A 22,690-nucleotide genomic window follows, 5' to 3' on the forward strand; every position below is an offset into this window, starting at 1 on the left:
CTGGGAATGCCTGGAAGCACTCGACTTGTACTCACTGGAGCGCAGGCGAGAGAGATGTATCATAATCTACACCTGGAAGATTCTGGAGGGACTGGTCTCTCACTCCATACCCCCAGTGAAAAGTAGGGGCGTCACTGGTACACTAAGAGAAAACACAATAAGTGTCTGGGGCCCAAGACTGGTCAACAGCCTCCCACCAGCAATAAAGAGCATTACCAGTAGACCCCTGGTTGTCTTCAAGAGGGAGCAGGATAGATACCTAAAGTCGGTGCCGGATCAGCCGGGCTGGGGTTCGTACGTTGGATTGCGTGCACCCAGCAGTAACAGCCTCGTTGATCAGGCCCTGATCCACCGGGAGGCCTGATCATGGACCGGGCCCCGGGGGAGTTGATCCCCGGAATACCCTACAGGTAGACTCTAGGTAGGTATGTAGGTACTCCCCACTAGAGTGAGAAACTAGGCCTCGACGAGCAACTCATTCTATTGAGGAGCATGTGAAATATATGGTGTAGACCCACTGTTTACATCCAAGAGTTTCCTTCTACCCACTACCTCACCCTCACCCATGAGTTTCCTTCTAACGACCTCACCCTCACCCAAGAGTTTCCTTCCACCCACGACCTCACCCTCACTCATGAGTTTCCTTCTGCCCACGACCTCACCCTCACCCATAAGTTTCTTTCTGCCCACAACCTCACCCTCACCCAAGAATTTCCTTCCACCCACCTCACCCAAGAGTTTACTTCCACCCCACGACCTCCTCTCTCCCCCCCCGATTGTCACCATTCCACTCAAAGTTGCCTTCATATCCATGGCCTCCCGCCCAAGGCCTCTATTCTATCTACGGTCTCACTGATCCACAGCCTCATTCCCAGCCATGGCTATCCTAGCCACTACCTTCCAACCAACAAGTCTTCCTTCTCGAGCAGCCTCCTTCCCTTCCTTTCCTGTGGCTGATGAATCCTTACTGGGATACTTGACAATGTCCTCGTTGCCAGACAGAAATTATATAATATCTTTATTTACTACAAGTACATGTACAAGGTATACAGTCCTAGCTGACAACAATGACATACTACTATATAGAAAGTCCCTTGTTATGCTCCGCATTTCGGGCAAATTAGGTCAGTGTCCCAAGATGCGACCCACACCCAGGTACCCAGGTACCCATTTTACTGATGGGGAACATAGACAACAGGTGGAAAGAAACACGTCCAATGTTTCTACTCTGGCAGGGAATTGAACCCAGGCCCTCGCCGTGTGAAGCGAGAGCATTAACCACCAGGCCACCAGAACCCTGTTATGGCTTCATCATGCGTTATGGATTATGAGAGGGAAATATAGCTTTCGTTATCACTGTGTGACTATCGTACACTAGAGACGTAGCAGCACACAGTTGGTGTGTCGACTATTGTTCAGTAATACTTTCTCATTCACAGCTTCTATCCTATCTAAGGTCAGGTTGTTATTCCATAATAAATTATCTTCTTTAGAGGTCAGAATAATCGGGTAACAAGGCGTTAAATACTTTCCACTTTTATATCAAAATGTATCACGTCGGCTTTTTTCCACAATGCTGCTACATATTTCCTTTACAATGGATTTACGCAAAAACTTTTAATTGGTTTACTAAGTTCCTTTTTCAAGCTTTTGAAACACCTGAAAAATGTTCTAATCGAATCCTGTCCAACTATGACCAAAGCCTTGGTTAAGAAAGGGAAGAAAGATGTGAGTAGTGTGTCACTGATTACTTGTATTACTTGTGCAGTATATGTAGATAATCCAAGCTATGTTATAGATAGGCTTCCTGACTAACTGTATAGGTTCCTTGGTTAGCTGTGATGTCACGAGCCCCTCACAAGTGAGCCGCTAGCTAGAGGCATCTCAGTCCCTGGCTAGGCATAGACTCAACAAGGCAAAGCCTTAGCTACCCCTCAAGACTCTCACATTGTAAATTACCAAACCGTCCAAGTGTGTGTTCCTCCAGGAAATGAGTGAAACAGGTAGGGTTAAGGAGGAGCTGGACTAAAAAGTAACCCAACCACTTTCGATTTTTTTGATAATGGAGTGTTAATGGATTACATTGACGTTATCATGAAATTTTAATAGGATGCATTCCGCACTACCCAACACTCGTACACACGAGCACTCAAACCTCAAGCACTCTAGAGTATAGTAGGTGACGATATAATGTTTTGTGATGTATAATTTCTTGTAACTGAAGGTCGCAGCTCAGTGTGAGATCGCTGTCCTCTGTCACCAGTCGTTATATATCCATATGAGAACATCTCTCACAACATTGTGAGATCTCTCACAACATTGTGAGATCTCTCACAACATTGTGAGAACATCTCTCACAACATTGTGAGATCTCTCACAACATTGTGAGAACATCTCTCACAACATGTGAGAACATCTCTCAACATTGTGAGAACATCTCTCATTACATTATGTGAGAACATCTGTCATTACATTATGTGAGAACATCTCTCACATTATGTGAGAACATCTGTCATTACATTATGTGAAAACATCTCTCACATTATGTGAGAACATCTCTCACAACATTATGTGAGAACATCTCTCACAACATTGTGAGAACATCTCTCACATTGTGAGAACATCTCTCACAATATGTGAGAACATCTCACAACATGTGAGAACATCTCTCACAACATGTGAGAACATCTCTCACAACATTTTGAGAACATTTCTCAACATGTGAGAACATCTCTCACAACATTGTGAGAACATCTCTCACAACATTGTGAGAACATCTCTCACAACATTGTGAGAACATCTCTCACAACATTGTGAGAACATCTCTCACAACATTGTGAGAACATCTCTCACAACATTGTGAGAACATCTCTCACAACATTGTGAGAACATCTCTCACAACATTGTGAGAACATCTCTCACAACATGAGAACATCTCTCACAACATGTGAGAACATCTCTCACAACATTGTGAGAACATCTCTCACAACATTGTGAGAACATCTCTCACAACATTGTGAGAACATCTCTCACAACATGAGAACATCTCTCACAACATTGTGAGAACATCTCTCACAACATTGTGAGAACATCTCTCACAACATTGTGAGAACATCTCTCACAACATTGTGAGAACATCTCTCACAACATGAGAACATCTCTCACAACATGTGAGAACATCTCACAACATTGTGAGAACATCTCTCACAACATTATATGAGAACATCTCTCACAACATTGTGAGAACATCTCTCACAATGTCGGAACACAGATGTTTGACAATACAAGTGTTTAGAAATACACTGGCAAGTTGATCTCACTTGCACTGTTCACTGTTGTCCACAAAATCATGACTCTTGTTAATCACCTTCTATGCGGTAGAAGTATATCTCTTATACCTAGTACTTGAGGCCTGGCCAAAGACCGGGGGGGGGGGGATTGACCCCCGAAACCCTCTCCAGGTACTCTTGGAGTACATATTTTCTCCTTAACACTCGGCAGGGTTGCCTAATTTCTACATATATGGAACCACTTCCCTAGTGTTCTAATTAGGTAGTGCTTAGGTATATAAGGGAGAGATATGAAATAATATTATTAACAAACATGAAAGAGGGAGTAAAAACGGGGGTAAACCAAAACGTTTAATTATTATAATCATAACTAAGCGCTAAACCAGTAAGGATCGTGCAGCTCAAAATGGGTAAGAATGCAAATTTTGCTGAATAATAAAAAGGGGATGAGTACACTTTTGCATAATTTACATCACAATTTTAGTAATAAATATTATAAAGCTACAACTACGTGGGACTGTTACTTGTAGCGGAAATAATACAAATTATTTTTACAATATTGACACGAGGAGTCTACACAAAGCATCAGGGACACACCAAGTCCAACTGATTTACTATGGTTACTATGGTCAGAGTTTACTACCACCTGCAGCTCACAAGACTGCCATTCCCATGAGCCCCCCTGGGGCGGGGAAATTGGCAGACCAGAGGCCTAGCTTCTCCCTACGAACCCCGTAAGGGCGGGGAATGAGGCTAGGCCTGGGGACAGTTCAAGTTTAATTCAAGTTTATTCTCTATACGGGTTACAATGTGGGGTTTACAGGTTTTGGGTATTGTGTGGTTTACATGTTATAAAATACTAATTACAGAGGGGGCCACTAGGACACCTAGTTGGTCCCTGAAGATGAGAAGGTACTTGAATATGATATTGTGTATATGGACTTCAGTAAGGCTTTTGACAGGGTCCCACATCAGAGACTATTGAGGAAAATTAAAGCACATGGAATAGGAGGAGAAATTTTTTCCTGGATATAGGCATGGTTGACAAATAGGCAGCAGAGAGTTTGCATAAATGGGGAGAAATCAGAGTGGGGAAGCGTTACGAGCGGTGTTCCACAGGGGTCAGTGTTGGGCCCCCTGCTGTTCACAATCTACATAAACGACATAGATGAGGGCATAAAGAGCGACATCGGCAAGTTTGCCGATGACACCAAAATAGGCCGTCGAATTCATTCTGACGAGGACATTCGAGCACTCCAGGAAGATTTGAATAGACTGATGCAGTGGTCGGAGAAGTGGCAGATGCAGTTTAATATAGACAAATGCAAAGTTCTAAATGTTGGACAGGACAATAACCATGCCACATATAAACTAAATAATGTAGATCTTAATATTACGGATTGCGAAAAAGATTTAGGAGTTCTGGTTAGCAGTAATCTGAAACCAAGACAACAGTGCATAAGTGTTCGCAATAAAGCTAATAGAATCCTTGGCTTCATATCAAGAAGCATAAATAATAGGAGTCCTCAGGTTGTTCTTCAACTCTATACATCCTTGGTTAGGCCTCATTTAGATTATGCTGCACAGTTTTGGTCACCGTATTACAGGATGGATATAAATTCTCTGGAAAATGTACAAAGGAGGATGATAAAGTTGATCCCATGTATCAGAAACCTTCCCTATGAGGATAGACTAAGGGCCCTGAATCTGCACTCTCTAGAAAGACGTAGAATTAGGGGGGATATGATTGAGGTGTATAAATGGAAGACAGGAATAAATAAAGGGGATGTAAATAGTGTGCTGAAAATATCTAGCCTAGACAGGACTCGCAGCAATGGTTTTAAGTTGGAAAAATTCAGATTCAGGAAGGATATAGGGAAGTACTGGTTTGGTAATAGAGTTGTGGATGAGTGGAACAAACTCCCGAGTACAGTTATAGAGGCCAGAACGTTGTGTAGCTTTAAAAATAGGTTGGATAAATACATGAGTGGATGTGGGTGGGTGTGAGTTGGACCTGATAGCTTGTGCTACCAGGTCGGTTGCCGTGTTCCTCCCTTAAGTCAATGTGACCTGACCTGACTAGATTGGGTGCATTGGCTTAAGCCGGTAGGAGACTTGGACCTGCCTCGCATGGGCCAGTAGGCCTTCTGCAGTGTTCCTTCGTTCTTATGTTCTTACGTTCTTATGTACCTAATTCCATGGCAGACATAGAGATCTCAGACGCTACCAAGACAGGGAGCCAAAGCCGGGTCACCATCTGGAAAAGACCCGGCCCTGGAGAGTACTGGTGAATCAAGAACAATTGATTTACTACCTGTAGCTCTCACTCTCTCTTAGAAAATCATTCACATGGATGAGTGTACACCTGACTTACTACAGCTTAGCAAAAGGAAGGCACCATCGTATTACCTTCGACCAATATTATACAGGACTTGAAGAGTAACACCATAGACTCAGTCTACAGCTTCCTAGATGTATAACGAACTTGTTGCTGCTCAGACTTGAGAAGTCCGTGTGAACACTTCCTAAAATCACATCAGGTGGTACGCAGGTACTGGTACTGTCTAGGTGTCTGCTTCAGCTAGCTTAGTGTTCTGCCTTCAGTGATTACCACGATAAACTTTATAAACCATAGGTGATGTTAGTCTAGGGGATTTTTATGGAGAATTATTCTCCAGTTATATCGTAATAAGGTTATAAGCAGATTGAAAAAACTTTGTAAAATGTATCTTTAATATAACGTAGCTATCGTTATAGAATTAAGGTATTTAGTTGTACCTTTTTCTTAATTATATATAGTGTAATAAAGTTGGTAGAATTACCGACAATATGTAAAGTAAAAGGACACAAGTGCAACTAATGTGACATTTTATTGTGGCAACGTTTCGCTCTCCAGGAGCTTTATCAAGCCATTACGAACAATACATGGACACAGAGGGTATATATAGGCTCAGAGTGAGGTGCAGTACTAGTGGTAGTAGTAGTAGTGACGAATACAATTAAACAAAACAACGGCAGCTTCACCATCTCCGAAGTCTTAGCAAGAATCCTCTTGAAAACAGTAAACCCTGCCATCACATAGTCTCTCCTGTTATACTACACAAAGCACAGAGAGTGAACACTGAAACAAGCTGCCTCTATCCAGTCTATATTTGTCCAACCTATTTTTATGTTACCCAAGTAATAGCTTTTATATCCTTTTACTCATGTACGAATTAATTGCTCTACCATATTGTATTACTACTACTACTACTACCACTAGTATTGCACCTCACTCTGAGCCTATATATACCCTCTGTGTCCATGTATTGTTCGTAACGGCTTGATAAAGTTCCTGGAGAGCGAAACGTTGCCACAATAAAATGTCACATTAGTTGCACTTGTGTCCTTTTACTTATATAAAAACAGACTTTATACACAACTTATAAATTAAGAAGACCTTCATTCTTATCTGAATGGGCCTTTAATATACAGTTAAACAAAAAAGTTACATCCTCTATTTTCTAAGGAAATTAGACTGTTGACTTAGAAACCTTGAAGTCTCTACACATGAGAAATTCTATATAATGAAAATTCCACAATCTCACAATTTCTGATGATTTTAGCGAATAAAGCTCTAGATCAAATGTTTCACCTTTTAGGTTAAAAGGAATAAGCCGTGAAGACCTCTATACCCTGAGACCTCTTCAAGGGGGGCTCCTTGGCATGTTGAAGAGGCTCTTGGTCTAAGGAATTAGACCTGTTGGTCTCCTCCCTCAGACCGAAATTAATTACCCCCAATCCCCCCTTCCCTATCCCATCCTTCCCATCCTCCCTTTTCCTTCTCCTCCTCCTCCCCACCCCTCCCTTTTTGCCCTTCCTCTTTTTGGCCTTTGGGATTCTCCCCACAGGCACGCTAGTTCCTAGATAGGGGAAAGGTACTGGGGTCCATCACATTCCATTGAGGTTCTTGGCGGTGGTGTAGTTTGCCTTGGAATCTGGATCGCCTGGGGATGTCCCAATCCGTCTCTGGTCTCCCGGGAGGGGTAGCTTTGGGTGTCTTTCGGGTGACGGGTGTATCTCTGGAGGCTGCCTTTCGGATTCTGGGGGTGGTGGCCGAAGGAGGTATTCTTTGTGGTGGATATCCGGCCCCCTTCTCTTTTGTCCACTGAAGTAGCTTGGTAGATGTGAGGTTGCTATCCCAGATTGCTGGTTTACTGGCATGAAGGGTAGGATATGGCACAGGTTCCATGCTGCATCTGTGCTACTTATGGTGCTGAGATCCTCTTGGGTGCAGAGGGAGATTTCTGGCTCTTTCATTCTTTTTGTATTTTTGTTTTCTTTTTCTTTTTTTTCTTAAAAGCAAAAAGAAAGAAGTAACCTAACCATGGAAGACCCAATCCATGACTCCACTACCCCTGGGCCCCTTCTTACCGCACCCCGTTCTGACCCCACCTCATCTTTTGACCACTTTTTGGACACTCCTAATGTCCCTGTACTTCTTGCCAGTGCTGTTTCATCACCCTCTTCAGGTGCCAGGGTTTCGGCTGACTCCTTCGATTTGTCTGACCTCCGCTCTCCTTTGACTATGCTTCCGGCCTCTCCCTCTACAGTGCAGCAATTTTGGAATCACCAACCCATCTCACGTCGGACCAACTCCGGTCCCACTCCTATACGCCAACGACAATTGCTTGATGATACTTCTTTGCCGCCTTCTCGTTCTACTCAGAAAAGACCGACACGTTGTGCTCTCCCTTTCCAAGCTCAGTTTCAGAATGCACAATGGACTAAATTCTTTACTTTATGACTGACTTCCTCTATTGCTTATCTTTCCAACCATAGTATTGGCAAAGTGCTCCTACACCATGTTGGTAGAGATATTTCCTTTCACACTCTAAAGAGCGGTACCCACATCATCACTGTTCAGAATGCCACCCAAGCTCGTGATCTTTCTTTTCTTTCACATATCGATACTATTCCTGTCACTATCAAAAAACATTTCCTCAATTCTTGTAGTGGTACTGTTATTCTGCCCCATACCATAATCCAACAGAATTTCCAGACATGGGGCAATGACATTCTCGAACAGCTGCAACTCCAAGATCTCCCAATCCTCAAAGTAGACACTTGCGTGCTTCCTGCCCACGGGCAGAGACATTATCCTTGCAATGTGGCTCGATTAACTTTCACCAGCCGAGAACTTCCATCCTCTGTCTATGTAGCAGGACATCATTTACACGTTCGAAAGGTGATCCCTACACCGCAACAGTGTAGAAACTGCTGGCGATTTGGTCACCCTTCGAAATATTGCAGATCTATATCCGAATGCCCAGTCTGTGGTGCTGATAACCATTTTAATACATCTTGTAGTCGATCTCCCTCTTGCCTTAATTGTCATGAGGCTCACCCTTCTTACTCTCGCCATTGCCAGGTCTACTTCAATGAGCAAGAAATCCGTTGCCTCAAAGAAGCTGAAGGTGTCCTTTATTCTATGGCATTTTCTCAGCTGTGCCTCCAAGGGAGATTGCTCTGTATTTCTTACTCTCGTGATTCTAAGCATCCCCCCCACTTCTGCAGCCCCATCTTCTGCAACTTCTTCTGTGGTTACCCTTCCATAGTCACTCCTGTCTCTAATTCTTTTGCTGTCCTGGGCTCAGAAGTCCCTACTTCAACACCTCAGTCTGGTCTCAATTCGTGCTCTCCCTCACAAGCTCTGGTATCGACAAGACCTCGTACGACACCTCCCAATCGTCCCTCTACTTCTCAGAAGTCAAAAAAAATCTCCATTGCTCAAATCTCCTTTAATCCCTTCTTCCCTTCTTCCACCTCCTCATTTTACCTTCCCGATCTCTGTATCTGGTTCTTCCCCTCTCACTGGCTCTGTTACAAGTGTGGAGGTTCACCCTCCTTCTCGTACTATGCCTTCCTCCTCTGTCCCCTCCCAAGTTTCTTCCTCTTCTATCACCTCCCAGGTTTCTGCCTCTTCAGTTCCCTCCCACACATCTCCAGTTCCTCCACCCTTTCGTCCCCCCCTACTTTGGTACAATCCATTATGGTACCAATCTTTACTCACCCTCCTCCTCCCATCTTCAATATTGTCTCCCATACGACATCTTTGAATTCCAAAACACTTGGAGCTATCTCAGAATATATTGCAGAGACTAAACCATCAATGGACACTGATCCACCCCATGTTCCTTCTCTTTCCTCTCCTCCATATGCACAACTTCTTTCTTCGCAGCACACCATTCCTTCGCTGCTTGAATGTTTTCCGCTACCGCTATATGTGGACTTTTCTAACCCCTTTAGTCTGTAGGAACCCTTACCTGTGGATTTCTGGTATTTTTATCGTTGCCGAACATGGCCTATTTACAGTGGAATATACGCGGCCTCAGGGGTAATTGAGGTGAGCTTCAGATGTTGCTCTCCGGGTTTTCCTCTGTTGTTGTTTGCTTACAAGAACCAAACTTACACTCTGCTGTTATCTATCCCATCTCAGGCCATAATTTATTGTATTCTTCGGATCCTTTTCCTGACGGGACCTTTAATGAAAGTGCCCTTCTATGCACTGATATTCTGAACCATCAGCTATTTGTTCATTCTTCGCTGCATTACACAGCTGCCCGTATCCACTTGCATAGGTGGTATACACTCTGTTCTTTGTATCTCTCTCCTTCTCAGGCATTATCTATCCCGGATGTTGCCTTTCTTGTTTCGTCCTTACTGCCACCACTTCTGTTACTTGACGATTTTAATGCCCATCATTTCCTCTGGGGGTCTCACTGTGATTCCTGTGGCATTCAGTTGGAGGCTTTTCTTGCTTCCCACCCCCTCCATGTTTTAAATGCAGGTACTCCCACCCATTTTGATCCTCGTACTCTCTCTTGCATTGATCTCTGTCTGCTCTTCCTCTACCACACTAGACTTCACCTGGTCTGTTTTCCCGGACTTACATGACAGCGATCATTTTCCAGTCATTCTTCTTCATATTCACCACCTCTTCATAGCCCATGCTGGCAATTTGATCAAGCAAATTGGGACCTTTACTCACAACTAACTGTTTTTAGTGAGGTTCCTTCTTCGTCCTCCATTAATGAGCTTTTACACCTCTTCTGGTCCTAAGTTTTAACTGCAGCTTTTCATTCTATACCCCAAACCTCAGGCAGGCATTCTCAGAAGTGCGTGCCTTGGTGGTCTCCTGCTTGTGCTCGTGCAGTACATTTGAAATGTGCTGCATGGGGCAGGTACCAGTACAAAAGAACTGCTGAGAGACTTCTTGATTTTAAGCAGAAGCGTGCAGTTGCTCGCCGTGTCATCTGTGACACTAAACGCAATTGCTGGCAAGATTGTTTCCACCATCACCTCCGCTTCCTCTATGAGTGCAGTCTGGAAAAAAGTGCGGAAATTGAGTGGTAAATACTCTCCTGACCTGGCTCCTGTTCTGCGGGTCACTGCAGAACAGGAGCAGGTCTGCGGTGTTGTTGATGTTGCTATTGAAATTGACAATCATCTGGTCTGTACTTCTCGGGGGCTCCATCTATGCCCCTCGTTTCGTTCCTCAAAGTCTGCAAGAGAGTTAGCACCCTTGGACTTTTCTTCTCTCATAGAAGAACCGTATAATGTGCCTTTTACACTTCAGGAGGAGGCGACACTCTCAGCTTGCCAATCATCGGCAGCTGGGCCTGACGACGGATGCTACAACATTTACATCAGTCAGCCCTTGCAGTCCTCTTACACCTCTTCAATCTTATTGGGTCACAAGGAGTTCTTCCCCAGCTGTGGAAATCTGCCATTGTTCTCCTTTTCCGCAAACCGGGTACTACGGGACATGATACCTCCTACTATCGTCCCATTGCTCTTACCAGTGCAGTTTGCAAAGTAATGGAACGTCTGGTAAATCGACATTTAATGTGGTATTTAGAGAGACACAACAGTCTCTCCACCAGTCAATTTGGCTTTCTTAAGGGCCGTTCTACCATAGACCCCTTACTACACTTGGATACCTATGTTCGTAATGCCTTTGCAAATAACCACTCAGTTATTGCCATATTTTTTGACCTTGAGAAGGCATATGACACAACTTGGAGGTATAATATTTTGGCCCAAGCCCACTCCTTAGGCCTCCGAGGCAATCTACCATCCTTCCTTAAGAACTTTTTAACTGACAGACATTTCCATGTTCGGGTTAATAATGTGCTCTCCCTGGACTTTATCCAAGCTGAAGGTGTTCCCCAGGGATGTGTTCTGAGCACAACACTTTTTCTCCTTGCTATAAATGATTTGGCCTCTAGTCTTCCATCAAATATTTGGTCATCACTCTATGTTGATGACTTTGCTATTGCCTCTGCAGGCGCTGACTGTTACCTCATTACAGTTTCTCTCCAGCATGCGGTCGACCGTGTTTCCAATTGGGCCACCACACATGGGTTTAAATTTTTCAGTACCAAAACTCACCAAATTACTTTCACTAGACGCTCTGTCATCTCCGATCATCCCTTGTACCACTATGGCTCCCGTATCCCTGAGCATGATAATCAGGTTTCTGGGCCTCCTCTTTGATCGTAGGTTATCCTGGAAACCTCACATCACCTCTCTGAAGGCAACTCGTCACAGCCGGCTGAACCTTCTTTAAACCCTTGCTCATCTTTCATGGGGAGCTGACTGTCGAACTCTCCTTCGCCTTCATTTCACCCTCATTTTATCGAAACTTGATTACGGTGACCAGATCTATTCAGCGGCCGCTCCTGCTGCTCTCTAGCCTTAACCCCATTCATCACCAAGGATTACGTTTATGCCATGGTGCCTTTCGCTCTTCCCCTGTTGAGAGCCTCTATGCAAAAGCGAACATTCCATCCTTATCCAATCGCCGTGATGCCCATTGCCTTCGCTACTATGTATGCTCTCATTATCTCTGCAATCCTTCCATTTATAGAATGGTCACTGATATTAGTAGACATTATTTGTTCACCGCCCCTGTTTACTCTGTCCCTTCTCTCTTTGCCTACATTCGCTCTTGTCTTCTCTTCAATTACCACCTTTCTATGTTCATGTAGCATCTCATTTTCCCTACCCCATTGGGAAGTTCCAGCTGTTCGAGTCTGTTCTTTCTCTCTCCCTTGCTCGAAAGCCCAACTGACTACGGTTGCTTCCCGCTCTCTTTTTCTTGACCACTTTCACTCTCATTCCCATGCCATTGCAGTGTACACAGATGGCTCTAAGTCTTCTGATGGCATAGAATTAGCTGCAGTGTTTCTGGACAGACTCATACGAGGGCATTTACTATCTTCGGCTAGTATTTTTACTGCTGAATTGTATGCCATTCTTGCAGCACTTATCATATTGCATCTATGCCTGTGTCAACATTTGTGGTTGTCTCAGACTCACTTAGTGCTTTACAGGCTATACAGAAATTTTATACACCTCACCCCTTAGTCCTCTGTATCCAACTTTGGCTACTCCGCATCTTTACCAAGCATAAAGATGTTGTTTTTTGTTGGGTCCCTGGTCATGTTGACGTACAGGGCAATGAACAGGCAGACACTGCTGCGCGGTCAGCAGTACATGACCTACCAGTTTCATATAGAGGTGTTCCATTTACGGACTATTTTGCTGCAATAGCTACCCACCTTCACACCCATTGGCAAAAACGTTGGTCTACTATGCTCGGTAACAAACTTCAATCTATTAAACCGAGTATAGGTTACTGGCCGTCTTCTTGACACCAGTGTCGAGGTTGGGAGACTACTCTCTCCCGTCTTCGCATTGGCCATACTCGTCTTACTCATGGATATCTCATGGAGAGGCGTCCTGCTTCTCTCTGTGAGAGCTGTCAGGTTCCATTATCAGTCAGCCACATTCTGTTAGACTGCCCACTTTATCAAAGAGCATGCAGAATTTACCTCCGTCGTCGTCTACGCTCCGCTGCTCTCTCTTTACCTTCCCTTCTTGCTGGTGGACCCACCTTTTATCCAGACTCTCTCATTGACTTTTTGACAACAACTGACTTCACAAACTCTGATACCTTCAGCCCTTTCTACCTCAATCTCTTGCTGCCCTCTACCCCCCACTATCCCCTGCCCCACTGTTTTCTGTAACCAACTGATCATCCCTCTCCCCTTCTGCCACCCAATACCCTCGCTTCCTTCCCTACCCTGCAGCGCTGTATAGCCCTTGTGGCTTAGCGCTTCTTTTTGATTATAATAATCATGGGTATCTCATGGAGAGGCACCCTTTTCCTCTCTGTGAGAAGTGTCAGGTTCCATTATCAGTTAGCCACATTCTGTTAGACTGCCCTCTCTATCAACGAGCATGCAGAATTGACCTCCAACATCGTCTCCGCTCTACTACTCTCTCTTTACCTTCCCTTCTTGCTGATGGACCCTCCTTTAATCCTGACTCATTGACTTCTTGACAACTGATTTACTCCACAAACTCTGATACCTTTTGCACTCTCCTCAGCCCTTTCTACCTCAATCTCTTGCTACCCTCTACCCCTGCACTATCCACTGCCCCACTGTTCTCCATAACCTACTAATCATCCCACTCCCTTTTACCACCTGATACGCTGTCTTCCTGCCCTGCAGTGCTGTATAGCCCTTGTGGTTTAGCGCTTCTTTTTGATTATAATAATAACAACATACCCTGAGAGGTGTTGCACTGTCTACTCCACTCACCTCTGACGTAAGCTTGCGTCAGGCGAGTAGTAACCAGAGGTGAGGTCGTAAATGGTTATCACTTGTAAATGATGCATCAGCGCAAAATACATATATATACATAAAATAAAAAAACGAGAAATATGAAAATGAATGTGTAATATTATAAAGCAGATTATCGTCGATTTAGCTAATAACAATGATAATCGCAACATAATTTTGGATAGATGAACAAAATTGCAAGACACATTTAGAGAAATCGCATGTCAGCGTAACAGTGATCTACATGTAGGTCGCCTGATTAGACATGCAAGGTGTTATAGTTAAAGGTTTGTAATTCATAATACATTTTTACAAATACTAATTGATTTATTAAAAAAAATGATTTTACTCTTAAGAAAGTTTGAAAACACTTCATCGAAGCCACTTTCTTGGTTTAAAACTGTCTAAATACTTACTTTATTTGGTTAATTGGGTTCAGAATCAATCGATTACATGAAGGTCATTAAGACTGCAATTCACTTGTTCACCACTAGTTAAGAATAATTTAACCTCTAAAACAGGGCTTAAACTCTTTGCGTAAATACGCTAAGAGATAAACATCTCTGTGTAAACAGTCATGCGTATTTAAAAACAAGTCACTTATAAATAAGATACTTCCTAACGTGTTTTTATCAGGTCCTCTATAATAATTCACTTTTAGATTATAATTTATTTCTTTGTATGTGAAAGCAGACTGGAAAAATAATTCGAAATAATTCACAATTTCCTGGTTATTTTCAGTTAGCTGTCCTGAGGGAGATTTGAGAAAGTCTGTATTTTTTTCGATTATTAATTCGACTGAAAATTATATTTTCTGTTCTACCATTGGTTTAATTGTCCACTTTTTAAAGTTTCCTCATTTTCATATTGTTCATTAAGTACTTTCTATCTTTTTGTTTTAACAAAGTTATGTCTCAGTCTTAAGTTTGTCAATATGATGTCATTTACATGAGAGATGATGCACACTTGAGGACAATATGCTGTACAATACTTAGACAAGAGCAATAATAGCAATCCTCAGTATTTTATGACTCTGATCGCGGGTTCTATCCTCACCACGGGTGAGGATAGAACCCGCGATCAGAGTCATAAAACTCCAGACCGATGCGCTAGCCACTGGTCCAGCTGGCTGCAAGATTCGTCCAACTAGTTACTAGGTATATTTATACACCATAGGAAGGTTAGCATAGGCACTACTGTGACCTGTGGCTAGCACGTCGGTCGGGAGTTTTATGACTCTGATCGCGGGTTCTATCCCCACCCGTGGTATGGTTTGTTTGCAATCGTGTCATTACGATTTCGTAAATCCTTAGTATGTCTGATGTTCACATCGCGACAATCTGTTGGAATATACCACATTCAGCAGCAGGGTGACGAGGGAAAGTAAGAGAAAAGATAAATGAAAGGCAGTCTGAGGTATATATTGAATAAATAATCATACTGCAAGCTACCAGCCCTACGGTAGATACGCCACTTCATTCAGTGAAAAAATAGGAAAGATGAGAAATACATTGGAGATATAGCTTAGAAAATGAAACGTAGTTATGATAGGAAATGTTGAATACAAATTTATATAGAGTATAAGAGTCACTGAGCTCCTCAGGAGTGCTAGAATATCTGATACACGAAAGGAGGAGCTGACCAGAGAAGTGGAAGCTATCGAACGTAAGTTAAATGACTCTTACAGGAACCAGGAGAGACAGAAGGAGCTTAAAGCTATTAGTGAAATTGAAAGAAATTCGAAATATTTCTTTTCATATGCCAAAAACAAAGCAAATACCACATCTAGTATCGAGCCCTTACTCAGACAGGATGGGACTTACACAGATGACAACACGGAAATGAGTGAAATACTGAAATCCCAGTAAGACTGTGTTTAGTGAGCCACTAATCAGTTTGAGGATCGACGACCCAAATGATTTCTTCATGACTAAGCCTCATAACTTCATAAATGTATGCCAGATTTACGACATTACTCTAACTCCGATAGACTTCAAAAAAGCCATTGACAATATGCCCATGCACTCAGCCCGGGGCCCAGACTCGTGGAACTCTGTATTCATTAAGAACTGCATGAAACCTCTCTCGTGTGCCCTAAGTACACTATGGAAGAGGAGCTTGGACATGGGTGAAATTCCACAGTCACTTAAAACAACGGATATAGCCCCACTCCATAAAGGTGGCAGCAAAGCATTAGCTAAGAACTATAGACCAATAGCTCTGACGTCCCACATCATAAAAATCTTTGAAAGAGTGCTAAGAAGCAGGATTGCAAATCACCTGGATTCCCAAAATCTGCACAATCCAGGGCAACATGGGTTCAGGGCAGGTCGCTCCTGCCTCTCACAACTACTGGATCACTATGACATGGCCTTGGATGCAGTGGAAGAAAATCAGAATGCAGATGTAATATAAACAGACTTTGCAAAAGCGTTTGACAAATGCGATTATGGCGTAATAGCGCACAAAATACGTGCTAAAGGAATAATTGGGAAAGTGGGGAGATGGATCTTCAACTTCCTAACAAAACGAACACAAAGAGTAGTGGTCAACTGAGTTAAATCGGAAGCTGCTATAGTGAAGACCTCTGTTCCACAAGGCACAGTACTCGCCCCCATCTTATTCCTCATCCTCATATCAGACATAGACAGAGATATACACCACAGCACCGTATCATCCTTTGCGGATGATACTAGGATCTGCATGAGGCTGTCATCTGCTGAGGACGCGGTTAACATCCAAGAAGATATAAACAAAGTTTTCCAGTGGGCAACGGAAAACAATATGATGTTCAATGAGGACAAATTCCAACTACTCCGTTATGGAAAACTGGAGAATATAATAACTAGAACAGAGTATACTACAAACTCTGGCCATACAATAGAGCGGAAAAATAATGTAAGGGACCTGGGAGTAGTAATGTCTGAGGATCTCACTTTCAAGGATCACAACAGTGCCACGATCGCAAATGCAAAGAAAATGATAGGATGGATAATGAGAACGTTCAAAACGAGAGATGCCAAGCCAATGATCATCCTTTTCAAATCACTTGTTCTCTCTAGGCTGTAATACTGCTGTACACTAACATCTCCATTCAAAGCAGGTGAAATCGCAGATCTAGAGAGTGTACAGAGATCCTTTACTGCACGTATAAGTTCTGTCAAGCACCTTAACTACTGGGAACGCTTGGAAGCACTTGCTGTATAGCCCTTGTGGCTTAGCGCTTCTTTTTGATTATAATAATAATAATAATTGGAAGCACTTGACTTGTACTCGTTGGAACGCAGGAGGGAGAGATATATCATAATCTACACTTGGAAAATCTTGGAAGGAATGGTCCCGAATCTGCACACAGAAATCACTCCCTACGAAAGTAAAAGATTGGGCAGGCGATGCAAAATACCCACAATTAAAAGTAGGGGCGCCATTGGTACACTAAGAGAAAACACCATAAGTGTCCGGGGCCCAAGACTATTCAACAGCCTCCCATCAAGCATTAGGGGAATTACCAATAAACCCCTGGCTGCCTTCAAGAGAGAGCTGGACAGATACCTAAAGTCAGTGCCGGATCAGCCGGGCTGTGGCTCGTACGTTGGACTGCATGCGGCCAGCAGTAACAGCCTGGTTGATCAGGCCCTGATTCACCGGGAGGCTTGGTCATGGACCGGGCCGCGGGGGCGTTGATCCCCGGAATAACCTCCAGGTAACCAGGTAATCTCCAGGTAGTAATAGAAGTGCAGCAAATGAGCGATATTCTACCTAGTTATACAGGAGATCTTGTATGCAAATAAATGTAACAGCAAATACGCAATAGAAAATAATATGAATTAACTCTAAGAAATGGAGTTAGAAATATGGGAAATAGTATGTACATTATGCGAAAGCATCGACAAGTGCGGTCACGGTGTAATAGCGCACAAAATGCGTACTCGAGGAAAAACTGGAAAAGTAGGTATTACGTAGTGTATATATTATGCAGCGTATTAATTTTTTTTTAAAATATGCTCTATACTTCAGGGATTGTTGTGAAACCGGGTGTGTATTATTCCTGGTCAGAGAGGAGAGGAGAGTGTGGTACTCACCTAATTGTGGTTACAGGGGTCGATACTCAGTTCCTGGCCCCGACTCTTCTCTGATCGCTACTAGGTCCTCTCCCTCTCTGCTTCTTGAGCTTTGTCATACCTCTTGTTAAAACTATGTATGGTTCCTGCCTCCACTACTTCACTTGCTAGGTTATTCCACTTCCTGACGACTCTATGACTGAAGAAATACTTCCTAACGTCCCTGTGACTCGTCTGAGTCTTCAGCTTCCAGTTGTGACCCCTTGTTCCTGTGTCCCCTCTCTGGAACATCCTATCTCTGTCCACCTTGTCTATTCCCCGCAGTATCTTGTATGTCGTTATCATGTCTCCCCTGACCCTTCTGTCCTCCAGTGTGGTCAGTCCGATTTCCCTCAACCTTTCCTCGTACGACATTCCCCTGAGTTCTGGAACTAGCATTGTTGCAAACCTTTGTACTTTTTCTTACTTCTTGACGTGCTTGACCAGGTGTGGGTTCTATACTGGAGCTGCATACTCCAGTATGTGCCTAACATACACAGTGTACAGTGTCTTGAACGATTCCTTATTAAGGTATCGGAACGCTATTCTCAGGTTTGCCAGGCGCCCGTATGCTGCAGCAGTTATTTGGTTGATGTGTGCCTCCGGTGACGTGCTCGGTGTTATGGTCACCCCAAGGTCTTTCTCCCTGAGTGAGGTCTGCATTCTTTGTCCACCTAGCCTCTACTCTGTCTGCAGCCTTCTTTGCCCCTCCCCAATCTTCATGACTTTGCATTTGGCAGCGTTGAATTCGAGAAGCCAGTTTCTGGACCACGTGTCCAGCCTGTCCAGGTCTCTTTGCAGTCCTGCCTCATCCTCATCCGATTTAATTCTTCTCATCAGCTTCACATCATCTGCAAATAGGGACACTTCAGAGTCTATTACTTCCATCATGTCGTTTGCATATATCAAAAATAGCACTGGTCCTAGAACTGACCCCTGTGGGACCCCGCTCGTCACAGGCGCACACTATGATACCTCTTCACGTACCATGACTCGTTGTTGCCTCCCTGTCAGGTATTCCCTGATCCACTGCAGTGCCCTTCCTGTTATATGCGCCTGATCCTCTAGTTTCTGCACTAGTCTCTTGTGAGGAACTGTGTCAAAGGCCTTTCTGCAGTCCAGGAAAATGCAATCAACCCGCCCCTCTCTCTCGTGTCTTACTTCTGTTACCTTGTCATAAAAACTCCAGAAGGTTTGTGACACAGGATTTGCCTTCCATGAACCAATGCTGGTTTTCATTTATAATCTTGTTCTGTTCCAGGTGTTTCACCACTCTCCTCCTGATAATCTTCTCCATGACTTTGCATAATATACATGTCCGAGAGACAGGTCTATAGTTTAGTGCCTCGTTTCTGTTTCTTTTCTTAAATATGGGGACTACATATGCTGTCTTCCATTTCTCAGGTAGTTGCCCAGTTTCAAGGGATGTGTTGAAGATTGTGGTTAGGGGCATGCACAGCATCTGTGCTCCTTCTCTAAGGACCCATTGGGAGATGTCCGGTCCCATCGCCTTTGAGGTATCAAGGTCACTTAGCAGCTTCTGCACCTCCTCCTCGGTTGTTCGTATGTCATCCAACATTTGTTGGTGTATTCCCTCTTGATGTTCCCTTCTGTGCTGTCTTCCCACAGCCCTTCCTGTCTCTATTGTAAAAACTTCCTTAAATCTCCTGTTTAGCTCCTCACATATCTCCTTATCATTTCTTTTGAGTTCTCCATCTTCTGTCCTAAGTCTGATCACCTGGTCTTTGACTGTTGTCTTCCTCCTGATGTGGCTATACAACAGTTTCGGGTCAGTCTTGACTTTCGATGCTATGTCATTTTCATACTGTCACTGGGCCTCCCTCCTTACCTGTGCGTACTCGTTCCTGGCTCTGCGACTGATCTCCCTATTTTCGTGTGTTCTCTGCCTTCTGCACTTTGTTTTTGCCTCCTTACACTGTCGGGTAAACCAGGGGCTCGTTCTGGTCTTCCCGTTGTTTCTGTTGTCCTTGGGAATAAACCTTTCCACTGACTCCTTGCATTTTGTTGTTACATATTCCATCATTTCATTTACTGGCTTTCCTGCCAGTTCTCTCTCCCACGGAACCTCCTGCAGGAAGTTCCTCAACCCTATGTAGTCCCCTCTTTTATAGTCAGGCTTTTCCCATTCAACTCCTGTTACTCTCTCCACTTGCAGCTCTACTATATATTCAAAGCACAGAACCACGTGGTCGCTAGCTCCTAGGGTTCTCTCATACGTGATGTCCTCAATGTCTGAACTGCCCAGGGTGAACACAAGGTCCAATCTTGCTGGTTCATCCTCCCCTCTCACTCTGGTAGTGTCCTTAACATGTTGGTGCATGAGGTTTTCCAGCAAGTGTGTCCACCATTGCTCTGTTGCTCTCTTCATATTCCTCTCTTGGCCTCCTGCAGTTCTGTGGTGGATTATACATCATTGCAATGACCACCTTGTGTTCCCCAGACTGAAGTGTACCTATTATGTAGTCTCTTTCTCCCGCCTCATCTATGCCTTCCATTTTCTCGAATTTCCATCTGTTTTTTACGAGTAGAGCAACCCCACCTCCCCCTCTGCCCCCTCTATCTTTCCTCATGATCTGGTATCCTGGTGGGAAGATTGCATCTGTTATTGTCTCCGTGAGTTTTGTTTCTGTAACTGCTATGATGTCTGGGGACTTCTCATTGATTCTTTCTTTCCATTCCTCATGTTTATTCGTTAATCCATCTGCATTTGTGTACCAAACCTTCAACTTCTGTTCTAATACTGTAACTGTGGTGCGGGGGGTGGAAACAGAGGGATCGGTGTGTGATGGTTTGTGTGTGTGTGTGTGTGTGTGTGTGTGTTTTTGTGTGTGTGTTTGTGTGTGTGCTTGTGTGTGTGTGTTTGTGTTTGTGTTGGTGCAGCATCTGCACCAAGATGTCCTAATACTTATTAACGGTTTGCTTTGTAGGGATGGTGTTTTGTTTTGTAAGTTTATACCATAGGTTAGTTTATTGCTTTAAGTGCTCTCATGTTTACCAGTAAGGTCCTAGTGTGCAGAGGCCTGTTTAAGTTTAGGGGAGAGTACTTGTACAACCTGCAGGTTGAGTAGCCTGCAAAGGAAGGGGAAGAGTCACGAAGCCTCTCCGTTTATAAATATTTATGTTTTTTACTCACTAGTAGCAGTGTGCTAGTGAGGTAATGTGAGTACTGGGTAAATGTGAAATGGAGTATGATGATGCTGGTTGTAGTAGATTATAATTTGAGTATGTTGCTCTAATATATATTTATATTTTTGTGTAGGTGGGTTTTTGTGACCTTCCTCATAATACATTGACCATTTAAATTTATGCATCATAATTTGTATGAAGGTAAATGCTTTTCCTAGAGTGGTTTCTTTTTCTATTATATTAATCCCCCTAAACTGGCAGGATATTTACCCTTTAGGAACCAGGACTTTTATTTATGTTATGCAGTCAAAAAAGTGTAACATGGTGGCCTGAAGATGCTAAAACAAAAGTTTGATCCCCCGGCTAGTCGCAGTGTTGTTATTAATTAAATAAGACTCGCTCGTGGTTACAATACTAATATATATATATATATGCAAAACAACCACTCTGAAAGAATAGAGAAATTCCAAGCGCTTTCGTGACTACTCACATTATCAAGGAACTATGAAAGTGAAGCATCCAAGGAAGCTATATAAGGGGTCGGCCAGCACCTCACTATCAGATCCCACAACGGTTAAACACGTGACGCGCGGCGAGCCAACTTGGATAGGTCCTTTGCAAAACTCACCCCCAAGGTATTTATTTGTCCAGTGTATTATTAAATTCTACCCAAATTCTATTAATTATAAATGGATCTAATTTATATAAACCAAAGGAAATATTCATATTATTGTCAAAACTGCTTTTTATGAAACAAGATTCAATTATATTCCTGTCGACCATGGACTTGCTTGATACTACTTTCTCAACTTTTTGAAAATCAATTGGATGGTTAAAATCTCTTACATGAATAAATAGAGCATTGGAATCTTGTCCAGTTCTAATGCTATATTTATGTTGTTTTAATCTTAGTTCGAGATTTTTACCAGTTTGACCGTAATAAACTTTATCGCAAATTTTACAAGGAATCTTATAGACACATCCATCAGCATTTTGGGGGGAATTCTTAATCAAAAGTTTTTTTACTGTATCAAGATTTTTGAATACAACTTTAATATTAAAAGTCTTAAGAAGAGAAGGCATATCAACCAAGTTTTCATGGTAAGGGAGAACCAACATATTTTTAGTTGAATAAGGCTGGTTGCCCTTTTTTGGATTATAAAAAGTGTTCCTAGCAACTTTAAAAGATTTATCAATTACATTTCTTGGGTATTTTAAATCATTACCTATTTCATAAATTTTGGATATTTCCTCATCTATGAACTCAGGACTACAAATTCGTAAAGCTCTCAAAAACATTGATGAGAAAACAGACAGTTTGACTCTATCTTGATGCGAGGAATAATAGTGGACATAGGAACAGTTATTTGTAGGTTTTCTGTAAATTTTAAATTTGAATTCATTATTACCCTTAATAATTAAAACATCTAGAAAAGGCAATGAGTTATTTTCTTCAAACTCAACAGTAAAGTTTATAGAA

The sequence above is a fragment of the Cherax quadricarinatus genome, chromosome 41 (assembly GCF_038502225.1).
Source record: "Cherax quadricarinatus isolate ZL_2023a chromosome 41, ASM3850222v1, whole genome shotgun sequence".
In the NCBI taxonomy this organism is placed as follows: domain Eukaryota; kingdom Metazoa; phylum Arthropoda; class Malacostraca; order Decapoda; family Parastacidae; genus Cherax; species Cherax quadricarinatus.